This window comes from Podarcis tiliguerta, assembly GCF_965153285.1.
Source record: "Podarcis tiliguerta genome assembly, chromosome: 1".
NCBI lineage: Eukaryota > Metazoa > Chordata > Lepidosauria > Squamata > Lacertidae > Podarcis > Podarcis tiliguerta.
Genome location: NC_139534.1, coordinates 18,268,976 through 18,279,030, shown reverse-complemented (window position 1 = coordinate 18,279,030; position 10,055 = coordinate 18,268,976). Strand labels below are relative to the sequence as shown.

The 10,055-nt window shown below is 43.3% G+C and overlaps 1 long non-coding RNA gene across 1 annotated transcript; it reads left to right on the top strand.

The window, feature by feature from the left end:
* The first annotated feature begins 236 nt into the window (after nucleotides 1–236).
* On the top strand, nucleotides 237–8,972 carry LOC310665016. Its single transcript, XR_014505145.1, has 4 exons — nucleotides 237–263; nucleotides 4,709–4,761; nucleotides 7,365–7,494; nucleotides 8,840–8,972. It is a non-coding gene; the product is annotated as an uncharacterized lncRNA (long non-coding RNA).
* The last annotated feature ends 1,083 nt before the right edge of the window (nucleotides 8,973–10,055 follow it).

Genomic DNA, 10,055 nt, shown 5'->3' with positions numbered 1-10,055 from the left:
TGTGAAAAATGCTTTAAAGAAGCAAAAAGTGTATATGCCCTATTGCTTGCGCTCTGAACATTAGTGTAGTTAAATGCCATACATTAATCCGATTGCAGTTTTTGAAGTTAAATAAATAAATTTAAACAAAAAATGCCCTGTATGTACAGGTAATGTATGCGGTATAATTTTGTATATTTGCAAGATGCCTTTTCTTTAATTCATAGAAAAGAAGGCCGAATACCTTTGGTCAGTTATTGATGCACTACAATAACCAGATTCAGGTAGGTAGCCATATTGGGCTGACGCATTCAAAATATATATAAAAATAATAATAATGTCCAATAGCACCTTAGAGACCAACTAAGTTTGTTCTTGGTATAAGCTTTCGTGTGCATGCACACTTTTCAAATACATTTTTTATTTTTTTATATAATGACCAGGACACATTGCATTAAAATACTGATGATATCTACTTAATATGTACAGTTAGAACACATATGATCACTGTGTTCTAAAAACTGGTTTAAACCTAGCGTCAAGACAGACTGGAAAGCTACAATGTACCACTTATGTTAGCATCTGGCCTCTGAAATATAATTTTCATTCCAGTTGGGATTGTATTGCATTCCAAAACCTACTACATGAAAATCCAAGAATAGCCTTTTTAAAATAAAGGTTTTTTTATTATAAAAAAAAAACCACTCAAAAGGCTGCATTATAAAACATTTACGCTCTCTCGCTCTCTCTCGCTCTCTCTCTGTCTCTCTCTACTTTATGGCTTCCCATGTAATCCAGAGCCGCCATTTGATAGTTTCTGCTGCTTTCGTATGATCACCATTTGCTTTTTCTTCCAGCGGTGGATTTACTGACCCCACCGTAATGATATATTCATCCTTTCCTGCATTACTAAGCTTCTGTTGATGTACTCTGCAAGTTCAAAAACACAGAGCAGCTGGGGAAAGCTGTCTTTCACTGGGCAGAAAGTAAAAAAACAGGCAGTTTCCACTCTGCTTAGATGGGTTCTCGCTTTCTACTTCCTGACAGGGCCATTGTTTTCATTCATCGTGGACCAAATTTATTTTAAACAAAATCCTCTTCCACCAGCCGTCCAATCCTGAGACTTGCTGTGCCAGCAAGTGAGAGCCTAGGGCATGGCAGACAAGGCCAGCGACAACTCAACAAGCTCCCTAAACATTATGCTGGTTTCACAAAGAAAATGCAATGGTGTGGTAGAAATGAGCTGAAAGGGGGGGAAACATATTATGAACAACTTTTTCCAGTGGTCCCTCCGCTTTTCAGAGACTGCTTCAAAAAGACTTGGAATCTTTTGCCTATTCATAGGTCCTCCAGACACATTGTTTATCAAACTTTCCCCCTGATCTGCTTGCACAAAGATTACATGGAAGTTCAACTATGGCTGCATTCATACCGGATATTTAAAATACAGTGGTACCTCGGGTTAAGTACTTAATTCGTTCCGGAGGTCCATTCTTAACCTGAAACTGTTCTTAACCTGAAGCACCACTTTAGCTAATGGGGCCTCCCACTGCCACTGTGCCACCACCCCATGATTTCTGTTCTCATCCTGAAGCAAAGTTCTTAACCCAAGGTACTATTTCTGGGTTAGCGGAATCTGTAACCTGAAGCGTATGTAACCTGAAGCGTATGGGACCTGAGGTACCACTGTACACACATACAAATGAATCATGGGAACTGTAATTTGTTAAGGAAGCTGGGAATTGTAGGTCTGTGAGGCGTACATTACCACAGGTGCACCAACTCTATTGTTGTTGTTGTTGTTGTTAAATTTGTATGCCACCCTGTACCTGCAGATCTCAGGGTTCACAACATAAAATCACAATTCTGCATGTGAAATGTCTTCGGGCCCCTCAGTCATTGTTGGAGAGGGATCGTCCACCCTCAGTGTTGAGGGGCCCCAGCATGCATTGCGCGTGCACAACGTCGCACAATGTTACAGTGTGTCACGCGCATTGCAGTTTCATCGGCCGGCTCCTCCAGCTGACACAACATTGTGCATGCGTTACTCGTCATGTGACATCACACAGGCGTGGCATGCAACACGTGACATCACGCCAGCCCCCCTCAATCTTGGGGGCAACCTGGTGCCTCTGACTCCCAGGATTCCTTGGGGAAAGTCATGCACTTTAAATATATGATGTGTACACAGGGGAACTCTGGCCTTTATTGAACATTTGTTCCAATTTGTTTGGGGGGCAGCGTTCATCCTGATTTGTGGGGTGTTTGTACATCTTTCTGTTAATCATTCATTCACCCTAAACTTCTCAGTACATTTCCTTGTTCCTTTCCTAACCACAAAATATCCATTGGTTGTTTTGTTTTTGTTTTTTAAAGTGGATTTGTGGCACTAGGGCATGGGTAGGCAAACGAAGGCCCAGGGGCCGGATCCAGCCCAATCGCCTTTTAAATCTGGCCCACAGACGGTCCAGGAATCAACGTGTTTTCACATGAGTAGAATATGTCCTTTTATTTAAAATGCATCTCTGGGTTATTTGTCGGGCACAGGAATTCATTTATTTATTTTTTCCAAAATATAGTCTGGCCCCCCACAAGGTCTGAGGGACAATGGACCGGCCCCCTGCTGAAAAAGTTTGCTGACCCCTGCGCTAGGGCAACAGAGAGCTCTTGCCCACTTCAATTGCCACTCGATTTCCACTATGTGCTCTAATTCCTCCCACAAAATTGTGGCAGACTTCTAAAATAGCAACCTTTCTGGCCGGGTTGAGATCTGATAATATACGTGGCACTGACCTCAGTGACTAAAGCTTGTAAGTACTGGTTGTCGAGAATCATCGTCTCCTCTTTGCCAGGAAGAACCCTGGCATGAGGTAAATAGTAGGAGTGAGGAATTTGTCTGTCCTAAAGGATCTGTTTCCCTTGCCCCTAAGCTTTCAGCAGAGATGCCTCTCTTAAGGAGTTGCTTCCATGGCTAATGAAAGGAAACAGCTGTGCGACATGCATCACAGCGGAGGAAACGATCAGGTGATTTTGTTTCCATTCCAAACTGAAGGGAGTTCCTCCAGGAGTCTGCGACAGGGAACCTGAAAAAGCACTTGCGGGCTTGAACACGTGCCATAGACGACATGGCCAGGGCCCAAGGCAAACTCATCCGCTTTCATGCTCTAGTGGGGCACTTGCGGTTCGCAGCGCACAGAAGGAAATAACCAACTGCTTTGGCCTTCTGATGAACAGTTTGCCAAACATTTAGGCAGGCAGCTGTGGGCGATGCAGCAGACCACAGAGCAAACAAGATGATGGAGTACATTACTTGGGATGGAATTTTTAAAACTGTTTTAAGCCTGGCCCCTGGTATGCTGGGTTTGAGCTATAAAGCCTTAAATGCCTCAGGACCGCAATACCTCAAGGACCGCCTCTCATCTTCTGAGGCCCTTCTTTGTGTGCCGCCTCCTCATTGAGAGGTCCAGAGGGTGACAACACAAGAAAGGGGCTTCTCTGCAGTGGCTCCCCATCTGTGGAATGCTCTCCCCAGGGAAGTTCGCCTGACACCTTCATTATACACCTTTAGGCACCAGGCAAAAACATTCCTTTTTAACCAGAATTTTAGGTGATTTGATTGACATCCTATGTTCTTTTAAAATGTGGGATTTTTTCTTGAGGTGGGGGAGGGGGAGTTATAGGGTTGTTGTTTTTATTTTGACTATATATTTTGTGGTTTTATATTTTGATTTTGTTCTGTGAACCGCCCTGAGACCTCCAGTATATAAATTCAATAAACAAATAATACAGTGGTACCTCGGGTTACAGACGCTTCAGATTACAGACTCCGCTAACCCAAAAATAGTACCTCGGGTTAAGAAGTTTGCTTCAGGATGAGAACAGAAATCATGTGGCGGCAGCGCAATGGCAGCGGGAGGCCCCATTAGCTAAAGTGGTACCTCAGGTTAAGAACAGTTTCAGGTTAAGAACAGACCTCCGGAATGAATTAAGTTCTTAACCCGAGGTACCACTGTAATGGGTATGTCTTGCTTCTCTGTACTGAAAAATTTCAATGAAATGTGTTTGTTTTTTTAATAAAATAAAATAAATATGCTATTGTAGCTGCTAGAAGCCTGTGTGTGTGTGTGTGTGTGTGTGTGTGTGTGTGCCTCTTAGGGGTACGGCAAGTGTTTGTCCTCCTTGGCTGGGTGTGTGCAGGGCACTTTGTAACTCTAAAGCTGAAACTCCCCAATCCCATTACAGTGGTACCTCAGGTTACAGATGCTTCAGGTTACAGACTCCGCTAACCCAGAAATAGTACCTCGAGTTAAGAACTTTGCTTCAGAATGAGAACAGAAATTGTGCAGCGGCGGCAGCAGGAGCCCCCATTAGCTAAAGCGGTACCTCAGGTTAAGAACAGTTTCAGGTTAAGAACAGACCTCCAGAATGAATTAAGTTCTTAACCCGAGGTACCACTGTATTTACTTGGGACTAAACTATCACACCACTTGAGTCTTCTTTCTGGACAATCTTCTAACTCCAGAGATGGGGCGAATGAGTCAGTCTCCTCCCTGCCCCACAGCTGTGCTTCAGTTTAGCTGCTGCTAATAACCATTCTCAATTCTCACAATTATACAGTAACAGTTGGACATGGACATACACACAGTAAATAGCAGGTCAGTAATTATAGCTATGATGGGCCAGTAATTGCCTTTTGCCCCAGATTTTAACTTGAATGTTATGATTACAGTCAAAGCTGTACAGTACAGAAAACAAACAGCTGCAACACAGTCCATCATTCAGGTATGCCAAAGGGGTTGTGTGTGTCCAGTGTTGAGTTTCATAGGCTTTTATTAACCCTCTCCCACATAAATGCAGTGAAAGGGTAACAGGGCTTTGTGAGCAGGGAGAGTCTGTGACAGAGAGAATTCCAGAATCGGATTGGGAAGCTGAAGCAGAAGAGGAGGGAGGCCAAAAGGCAGAGATAGATCAGGCTTGTGAAGAGGCACAGGTGTCTCCCCCTTCTGCTGTGACAAGCATCCCTTCCCCCTGGTCTCCCAGAACCAGAAGAGGCATGAAGGGGGATGAGCAAAGGCAGGCATGCAGGTGCAAATCTCCGGTTGCTGGGGGGGGGGTAACCCTGAGAAGATACATAGGTGACTATGGGGAGGCAGGAACCTTTAGTCTTAGCAACTGCTTCATGGGGGCAAGACCTGACAGAGATGAATTACTATGTTATTTAGGCCTGACAGTCCTTTGTACAGTGATTTCTTTCTGGGCGGATGCAGGGGGACGCATACCCCTGAACATTTTGTGAATCTAAGTTTGGCCTCATTGAGGGGCAGTATTTCAATATGAGTACCTCAAGAATGAGAGTACCCCTAAACATTTTTTTAGAAAAAAAGCACTGCCTGTGTAGATCCTCTTTGGCTAATAAAGAGTTAACTCCATCTCAGTGTGATTTATTGCTGTTCACTCCTGTCATTATCCATTAAGAAACATGAGTTGATAGCAATGTTTAGGGTTTTTAAAAGTTTCTTTTCTTTCTTTTTTTAGAAAGGCCTTCCTTCCCGATGCTTCTTCCCAATGCCCCTTTCTCAGCACCTCAAAATACATATTTTTCATCTAACATCTGTTTCTTTTTCATCCTCCATGGCATGTAAATAGCTGTGGGGGGAGAAACAGCCACTACAAAATACCAGATTTCCTTGGTAGGATTTCAAATTACAGGCAGTTGTGGGATTGAAAGCTACTAATCCATGCCAAAAACATGGTGTAAGGCTTAAAAATGGCGGTATTACCCAGCCAGAGCTGGACATATTTAGCTATTCAGAGGATCTTTCAAATGAGCAGAATATACAGAAAGTTATGAATGTTCATTTTCATTTATTGCAGTTATATCCCAGCCTTCCTTCAAGGAGCTCAAGGTGGAGTACATGATTTCCCCCTCTCCTCATTTTATCCACACAACTTTGTGAGGTAAGTTAGGCTGCGAGTGAGTGACTGGTCCAAGGACGTCAAGTGCATCTGATGGCTGAGCAGAGATGTGAACCCTGATCTCCCAGGTCCCATACCTTCCAAGCATCCCGATTTTCCAGAGACAGTCCCAGAATTACAAAAACCGTCCCAGCTTCTGATTTGATCCTGGTATGTCCCTGTTAGTTTCTGTCTTTACACTGTGCAGCTGCGTGGAGTCACAGGACTCTGTTTACATTCCTGGGATTCCATACTATTGGAGTCTCATGGGAAAGAAGACGGGATGTGACGTTAGTGGTTTCCGGTTTCCTTTGTTCCGCTGCTCTCTGCTTTCATGGAGAGAGGATGTCTTTTCTGTTCTGCGTAGTTTAGAAATAAAACTCTTTACAGTGTAGCTCATACTGTCTCATCCTTCCCTGTGCTGGGAGGACGTGCCTTGGAGCCTCATCAAAGGCTCGAGGTCGTTAAACACGTCGGGAGGCAATTCCAAAGAAAAGCTTTATCAGCTCGGTCAAACGGAGTTCCGACAGTCCCTATTTCTCCTGCCACTGCTGCCACTGCCAAGCTCGGGGAGGAGGATGAGCCGGCGCTTGTCCCAAGCAGCGGTGGTGAGAGAGCATCCCATTGCCTCTCCAAGACCGCTGTTGCCAGCTTCCTCCCTTGGGCAGCTTGTAGTAGCTGCTGGACAGCAGGTGAGGAGGAGCCACCACCATCGAGGCCCAGCCCGACAAGATGCACTGTCTCTGAGGGGCAGGCAGAGGGCCAGGGCTGCCCTGGCCAGGCAGGGGAGAAGAGCACAAGGAGTCTTGATTTGAAGGGGGGAAATGATTTGTGCATTCACGTCTAATCTTGGCCCTTTGTAAACTTTATTTATTGTTTTGTGACATCTGAAGGCAGCCCTGTTTAGGGAAGTTTTTAATGACTGATGTTTTAATGTATTTTTAATCTTTTGTGGAAGTCGCCCAGAGTGGCTGGGGAAACCTAGCCAGATGGGCGGAGTAGAAATAATACATTATTATTATTATGCTTTTCTTTTTGTAAATCTACCAAAGAACAAAATAAAATCGGGATTAAGGGGCTTTCTCAGGGTGGTGGTGTGTGTGTGTGTGTGTGTGTGTGTGTTGTGTCTCGTTGGTGTTGTGGTGCTGGCACTCACCATTTTTCTGACAGGAAATAATCTGAGGGGGACAAAAATGAGTGGTCAAGGATGGTCATTTGGCGGGGGGAGTAAGAAATGTCCCTATTTCCATCTGAGGAATGTTGGAGGGTATGAGGTCCTAGTCCTATACTCCAGCCACTCTAACACACTGGCAACACACCCAAAATTCCAGAGACAAATGCTTAAAGCTCCTTCATTCCCCCAGAGTAGACACATGAGAGGAGAGCTCCCCTTGTGTCGATGATAGAACTTACCAACTTTATAATTACAGCCGCAAGACATAAAGGAATCCTTGGCGGAACTGCAAAACACGATAAAAGGACAAAAGTATCCCATTTTGGAGGAGAGGCAAGGAGGCGACGTATGACTTTATCAAAGATTCTCCCAGCCTACTGATAAAGGTAATTCAACCTTCAGGTGTGAGTACTTTCATAATTTCTTCACTTTGGAGGAAGTTTTCCAAATTATTTGGGAGATAGTGTGCAAGCACAGGAACGAGATAAGAACTGAAATTCCCAAAGTCACTGCTTGCTCCTGTTATTTAAATACTGTTACACTTGCCAGGACAATTTTAGTTTAGCCATTTCATTCAGTGTTTCTCGGCTAGGTCTGGTGGGTATCGGTGGCTTCTGTGAAAGGAAACAGCACGGGACCTAATTGGGAATAGCAGCTAAAATTGGTTTTAAAAAGTAGAGACATCACCTTGCCGGCAAAGGTCCGTATAGTAAAAGCTATGGTTTTCCCAGTAGTGATGTATGGAAGTGAGAGCTGGACCATAAAGAAGGCTGATCGCCGAAGAATTGACGCTTTTGAATTATGGTGCTGGAGGAGACTCTTGAGAGTCCCATGGACTGCAAGAAGATCAAACCTATCCATTCTTAAGGAAAGCAGCCCTGAGTGCTCACTGGAAGGACAGATCCTGAAGCTGAGGCTCCAATACTTTGGCCACCTCATGAGAAGAGAAGACTCCCTGGAAAAGACCCTGATGTTGGGAAAGACGGAGGGCACAAGGAGAAGGGGACGACAGAGGACGAGATGGTTAGACAGTGTTCTCGAAGCTACAAACATGAATCTGACCAAACTGTGGGTGGCAGTGGAAGACAGGAGTGCCTGGCGTGCTCTGGTCCATGGGGTCACGAAGAGTCGGACACAACTGAACGACTAAACAACAACAACAGCTAAAATTGTTTCGTTGAACTCAACTCAGAATTGAAATTAAACTAAACTCTGTCCTCTTCCAAACACTCCAACCGCACCCTTTCTTTCGTCTCGCCCCCCTCCTGATCCTTTTTATGTCTTTAACTGCAATTCCCAAAATGTAATTCACCTACCACAATACCACATCTTAGTAACTGACATTTTACGTACATTTTTCTTTTCTTTTACTATTTTACATAACAGATGCCGATAAATAGTTGAGACATAATTCTAACAAACTCATGTTGAAACTGGTTTGGTATGCTTATCTTTGTATTTTGTTTCGATTGTGAAATAGTACAAGAATCAAGTTTTATTTACTTTTATGCATATTACTATTTATTTCTGTCCATCTTCTTTGCCATGTAAGCAGTAACCCAGACTTTAATTCATAAATCTATTCTACTCCATTCCTGTATTAATATGTGAATTCTTTAAAAAAAAATAAACTCAAAATTAATTATCACCAAATAGGTATATAACTATGTATTTTATCCTAAAATATATACCGGTACTTTTAAATACATATTTCATTTATTTATTTTTGAGCTGAAAACTATCGCAAAATTTGGAGATGTATGAAATCCAAGGGGTATGAACATTCTGTTCTTTGTAGTAGTCCCAGGGGAACAAATTAGGCCAGTTCTGTGAAAAATGTGGATCAAATAAAATTCTTCTCCATCCCAACTATTACTGATATGATGCTATCGAAAGCCTGTATATATTTGGTATTTAGGAAAAAAATCAGCTTTGCTTTTAAATGCAAGTTTGGGGGCATATAAAAATAGGCGTGGTAGATTTCAGGAGAACTTCAAAGTTTAATCACATATTAACGTATTAATCCTTCCCTGAGGGCAACATACTTTAAAGTTTGGGGTTTTTTTCATACTCAACAATGCAGGCAGTTCCTAAGGAAGGTAAATAATCATCAGTTTAATTCTTAATAAGATGTGATGTTGGGAATCACCAACCGTCTGTGCAAACTGATAGGTCCTGACATAAATATGAAATTGCTTCTCATTTCCCTAGGGAAGAGAAGGGGTCAACAAAGGTTTCAAGCATCTGTTATATAGAGCACATTGCGCGTGCACACACACACACACACCCCCCCCATAATGATCACTCTGAGACACCTTCAAAGTTTCATAACTATGATCTGTCTAAAATAATGTGATAAAGTGTCAATCTTTACAGAAATGGGGGAGTTCTGAGGAATCTAAACCCATCAAGCCCAACACACTTCAACCAAGTATCTCCCATAATTTGAATTACAGTGCATTTATTGGAACATGGAAGACCATGGTTAAATCCTTAACCTCCAGAAAAGCATGCAACTAGTGGCCTCAGTGTAGTTGAGGGGAGTGCAACATGCAGACTAATACCAGTGTACTAGAAGAAGCAAAGATCACCAGTGCCAAAGCAATGATTCTTCAACATCAGCTTCGTTGGACTGGTCATGTTGTGCGGATGCCTGGTTATCTTCTTCCAAAGCAACTACTCTATTCTGAACTTAAAAATGGAAAGCGTAATGCTGGTGGTCAACAAAAGAGGTTTAAAGACTGTCTTAAGGCAAATCTTTAAAAATGTAATATAAAAAGGTAAAGGGACCCCTGACCATTAGGTCCAGTCGTGACCGACTCTGGGGTTGCGGCACTCATCTCGCTTTATTGGCCGAGGGAGCCGGCGTACAGCTTCCAGGTCATGTGGCCAGCATGACTAAGCCGCTTATGGTGAACCAGAGCAGCGCACAGAAACGCCGTTTACC